The sequence below is a fragment of the Frankliniella occidentalis genome, unplaced genomic scaffold (genome assembly GCF_000697945.3).
Source record: "Frankliniella occidentalis isolate FOCC.00 unplaced genomic scaffold, Focc_3.1 Scaffold131, whole genome shotgun sequence".
In the NCBI taxonomy this organism is placed as follows: domain Eukaryota; kingdom Metazoa; phylum Arthropoda; class Insecta; order Thysanoptera; family Thripidae; genus Frankliniella; species Frankliniella occidentalis.
Window position 1 is genome coordinate 519,255 of NW_026267258.1, and position 5,758 is coordinate 525,012.

General features: G+C 53.8%; 1 protein-coding gene across 1 annotated transcript in view; it reads left to right on the plus strand.

The window, feature by feature from the left end:
* Window positions 1–5,758, plus strand: part of LOC113204172 (gamma-aminobutyric acid type B receptor subunit 2) — a gene marked incomplete in the record, with an annotated part of 318,228 nt that overhangs the window by 210,526 nt on the left and 101,944 nt on the right.

A 5,758-nucleotide genomic window follows, 5' to 3' on the forward strand; every position in this document is an offset into this window, starting at 1 on the left:
TGCCTACCTATTAGGCGGACCCTTATTCGGCATAGTTTTGTTCTGTTTTTTATGTCTTCTGTAAATGTAATGCACTTCGCTCAGCTACCCCGTGCATAATGTTAACGCACGGGGCCCTACGTATTAGACGTGAACCGAAGTCAACCTGAGGACACACTTCACCCCAACCCCAATATGATTTGCCATTTTGTGGCACTCCCCATCCTCAGCTCTTAATCCCGACTGATATCCGAAGGGGCGATTGTCTCTTCTCGATTTGTTTGCTTTTCCAGTACATATCGGGTGATGCGCCCGCACGTGTATGAGTGTGTGGGTGTGTGCTTGTTCGTGTACATGGCACTCTGTTGCACGCCGCGGGGGACACTGCTAGCTGGACCCGGCCCGGCACCTCTGGAGTTGTCATGATGCAGCCGGCGGGCATCGTCGCTTCAGACCCCCTGTCTGGACACCCGTCTGTCTGTCCGTCCTCCGCCCCCTTTTCCTACTTCTCTTTCCTAACAATGCAGTGCCGGCACTCGTTAGCTCCCCGCACGCACCTGGGTCATTAACGCCGGTCTTATCAAAGTGGACGGAACGATGAAAAGATAACAAACCGTCATTAACGCTCCCAGACTGTAGTAGTAGTAGTAGTAGGAATAATAATAATAAGAAGAAGAAGAAGAAAAAGTTCCGACCAGAAACGGATCGTGAAAGCAGATGATACCTTGTGAAGAATTATTCTATTCCAGTCTATTATATTTCCGTATTTACACTTGTGGGGAAAGGGAGGGGGTAGGTGGCGGTAAGGTGTAATGTAGATAGGTGGGCGCAAGCGCTCTCATTGGTGGATCTGACATGCGCAGAACCGACTGCGCATCTCCATGTCAACCACTGTCAGGCCAGCGCGCACGCCGCCGAGTACTTAAAAGGGATTAAGGAGCCAGGAAAGACCCGGCACCGCCCCTCCGGAGGCTCGAAGCTCGACCCTAGCACGGCCGCCCGGCCTAAAGCCGACCCTTGCTACCTGCTAATACCTGGTCCAGCGTGCACCCAGCACGTCTCAAACCGATCGGCGGAGTGGCGCGAAGGATCTGCCTTCCCCCACTCTCGCCCGCTTGCGGCCACCTATCTCTATATCACCTTAGGTGGCGGTGCGGTGCTGTGCGGGGGCTCCAGCGGTAGAAGGGAGGGGGGCCGCTAGCGCTAGCGCGGCCGACTCGGCTCGGGCTCCGCTCGGGGCTCGGCGGCTCGGCTCGGGGGAACTCGGCTCGCCTCAGCAGCGCTACAACGCGTGGCGTGGCTGACGCGACGGCGGCTGGCGACGTACGCCGCCTCACGATCCCGCCTAGCAGGCCCAGCCCAATACGTATATGAGCTTTCTTCTGGTTCTCTTTAATATTTCTTTATCGAGAGTAAAAGCAATGACACCTTACATTACTCATGTATAGTTATATGTATGTTAAGTATAAGTAAGTTTAAGTTTGTAAGGTATCATCTGCTAAAAAGATGAAGAAGAAGAAGGATGAGAAAAATGAACTGCTTTTATAAAAACGCTTATTTTTAGGTGCATATGTTTGACACACGGCTGGCTGGCAGCCATGCCAAAACGTTGTGGACCGTCCCTAATTGTCCGTCGCACCCTGCCACACTGCCTCTCCGCGCGGTTGCCTTGCTCCACCACTGCGAGGGTGGGGGACCCTGGACTGGACCCTGCCAGGATCGTAGCCGATTTGACAGCTGCGGCTTTGGACTGGACTTGCCCCGTCTACTACCGCTCCGGATTATCACGGTTATCAGGGAGGTGGGAAGAGTAGGAAGAGCACAACACACGCATGCTCACTTCCAACTACCATGCTTTCTCTCTCTCTCTCTCACTCTAAATGTCAAGGGACAATTTTGTCCGTAGATTTGCAACGATTTCGTGCACATCCAGAAAGGATGCAATTTTGTTCCCTTAATTGGACAAATTGTGTGAAGTTTCACACAATTTGTCTAGTTTTAGGAACAAAATTGCATCCTTTCTGGATGTGCACGAAATCGTTGCAAATCTACGGACAAAATTGTCCCTTGACATTTAGAGTGCTCTCTCTCTCTCTCTCTCTCTCTCTCTCTCTCTCTCTCTCTCTCTCTCTCTGTGTTCACATTGCAAATAAATGGGTTGCGAACCAGTTTGCATTTGCAACGCTTCAAAATTATTTGCAAAATGTTGTTTTTGTCAATCGTTGGAGGGTACAACGGGCTGTGACGTGCGCAATGGTTCGAACAAGCACGCAAACGGTCGAGTCTCTTGAATGCGCCCGCTGGCGCACCTTGTGTGTTGTTGTGCTTCATTAAAGATTCATTTCGGGTCCGTCGGTCCCATCAGCAAGACCCCCTCCCCTCAACCCCTTTTCCCTCTCCATCACACACACACACACACACACACACAAGTACGCACATATATCCGCGCGCGCGCACACACACACTCAAGGGGTAAAGGATGGCTGGGTCCAGAGAACGTGCTTCCTCGAAACATAAATCATTTTCCAGCAGGGTAAATCCGAATCAGTTGAAAAGGCGTCTCGTTCCTCCCCTTACCCTTACCACTGCTATAGTCCTCTCTCCTACCCACACCATCCCTGGCGAGACGAGCCCTCTGGCATGACAGCAGTGGAGGAAGGGCCAGGGAAGTTGCACTCAGCCAGCTCGGAATATCCCCTCCCCCTCCTCCGTCCGGGTTCCTTCACTCACGGTGTCTCCCGAGTCAACAGGGCTCACAGGTTCACTGTCAAGAATTCTGTACCAAAGTTCAGAAAGTATGGCTTGGTAAGAAGCACCATCCATTTTCGAAGGGAACAACACCAGTATTTGGCATTGAGATTGGGCAAAAATCAGCATTACTAACAAGAATCCTAATTGTGGTATTCGAATGCAGCCTTAACGAACTCTAAAATATCGGCGTGACACAGTTAAAACATAGAGAATTGGAAGACTTTCTAATGCTGCTCCAACTTCTCCCGGGGCGATGAAAATTCAATGTCAAACATATAAGTTCTATTTTCTGTGTGAGTGTGTGCGAAAAGGAGAGGATGAAGAGGCGGGGGTTGTTACCCTAGTCATATACTTGGGCTGGCGCCATGCCATGCAGGTGAACGACCCCCTCGCAAACACCGCGACGAGAAGCTAGTAGGTTGAGCGTTTTCCAAGTTTGGCAGCTGCAGAGTTCGAATGAGTGAGGAGGGAGCGAGGGCTAAGGGGGGCGAGTTGGTAGTGAGAGATGAAGACGGGACCGTTGTCCAAGTTTCCTTACCAAGTTTTGCCGACTCCTTATAACAGTGGCCCTATCTTCCAAACAGGATGAGGCGAGGATAAGGATATCCAATTATAGGATATGCCGCATACCCTATACGCGGCGGAAGAACAACTAAACCAGCTCTAAAAAGTAATTCCGTGGACTTGAATTAGGTACATGAATGGCCCTATTCATCTCCCCACCAATCCTGTCGTGTTGGTCCGCGGCCGTACTGCAGACATCATCCGCTAGAAGGTGTGAGAGAGAGGTAGGCTCGCGGTGTGAGGAGGATGGGGCCGGGCACATTCGGGCGCAAAGTGGCTGTACTAGCTCGTCCCTCTTCGCTCATTAATGCCCCGCCTCCATTTTTCTAAATGAGACCCCCGTGTCGGGCGTGGCAGGGCGTTGTGGGGCCTGGCCCCACCCGGCCCCGCCAGTGGCCTGCCCTGCCCCGCCCGACACCCGCGAGGGCCCCGTAGACACCAGTTGATCCTAACGGCGCCCATCAGTTCAGGTTACGGAGGGCGAGGGGGCCTATGGGGTGGGGGTGGGTGGGCACCGTGCGGAGCTGAGCGGTCACCGCGGGCCTAGCTGGCACTCTCACCGACTTTTGCTCGCTGCTACTGCCCTAGAAAGATGCACGTTTCTTAACCAGATGCACCTAGAAAATTGTGGTCATTAACACGTTCCCTGCGGCTGTGCATTTGGGTATTTTTGGGGCGTGACCACATAGAGGTCACGCCGCACCCAGGGACCGGTACAAACGTGATCCATTTACCATGGGCGGGCAAACATGCAGCCAACATAGGGGAAACCAGCCTCGGGCGCTGTGGTGACATGCAGGATGACGTGGTCACGGACCGGCTAGACGTGCCGGAGGGGCACCGACACGCGGTTCACCCCGTGTGGTCACGGGTGGTCACGGAACACTCAGAGCCGTTCCTAGGACGTTCTCCGGCTCCCTGTGGTCACGGGTGGTCACGCCCGCCTCAAAGCGGTTCTCCCGCTTATTCCCCGACTGCCCGTGGTCACGGGTGGTCACGCCACACTCAGGGGCGTTCCTACAATGTTATTCTTCTCCCTGTGGTCACGGGTGGTCACGCCCGGCTAAAGGCGGTTACCCCGCTTATCTTCGGACCGCCGGTGGTCACGGGTGGTCACGCCACACTCAGGGCCGTTCCCAGGAAGTTCTCCGGCTTCCTGTGGTCACAGGTGGTCACGCCCGCCTAAAAGCGGTTCTCTCGCTTATTTCCCGACCGCCCGTGGTCACGGGTGGTCACGCCACACTTAGAGCCGTTCCTAGGAAGTTCTTCGGCTCCCTGTGGTCACGGGAGGTCACGCCCGGCTAAAAGCGGTTCTCCCTGCTTATTCCCGACCGCCCGTGGTCACGGGTGGTCACGCCACACTCAGGGCCGTTCCTAGGAGGTTCTCTGGCTCCCTGTGGTCACGGGTGGTCACACCTTGCTCAAAACTGTTCCCCTGCCTATTTTTCGATACCCCGTGGTCACGGGTGGTCACGCCTCACTTAGGGCTGTTCCCTGAGAGTTCCCTTGTCTTTCTGTGGTCACGTGTGGTCACACCCCTCTCAAAGCCGTTCCCCGGCCTTTTTTCCTATACCCCGTGGTCACGGGTGGTCACGCCTTACCTAGGGCTGTTCCCTGAGAGTTCCCCGTCCTTCTGTGGTCACGTGTGGTCACACCCCGCTTAAAACTGTTCCCCAGCGTATTTTCCAACACTACGTGGTCACGGGTGGTCACGCCTCACTCAGGGCCGTTTGCTGCGAGTTCCTCAGCATATTGGGGCCACGCCTGGACATGCTACGACAAAACGGATGTTTTGGCTCATTCCGAATCTTTCTATAGGGTTGTTTTGTTTTTATCAAATATCTCAGGACCAGTGGACATTTTTTGACTTTCGACGTCAGTATCGGATTTGTCTCTACGAGACCTTTCAAACGAGTATAAGGTTGATAGGGTTCTGACGGCTCCTGGCCTAACTCCTTTCCTGTGCGTCAGAACCCTATCAACCTTATACTCGTTTGAAAAGTCTCGAAGAGACGAATTCGATACTGACGTCGAAAGTCAAAAAATGTCCACGGGTCCTGAGATATTTGATAAAAAACAAAACAACCCTCCAGAAAGATTCGGAATGAGCCAAAACATCCGTTTTGTCGTAGCATGTCCAGGCGTGGCCCCAATATACTGAGGAACTCGCAGCAAACGGCCCTGAGTGAGGCGTGACCACCCGTGACCACGTAGTGTTGGAAAATAAGCTGGGGAACAGTTTAAAGCGGGGTGTGACCACACGTGACCACAGAAGGACGTGGAACTCTCAGGGAACAGCCCTAGGTAAGGCGTGACCACCCGTGACCACGGGCGGTTGGGGAATAAGCAGGGAAAACCGGTTTTATCCTGGCGTGACCACCCGTGACCACAGGGAGCCGGAGAACTTCCTAGGAACGGCCATAAGTGTGGCGTGACCACCCGTGACCACAGGCGGTCGGGGAAT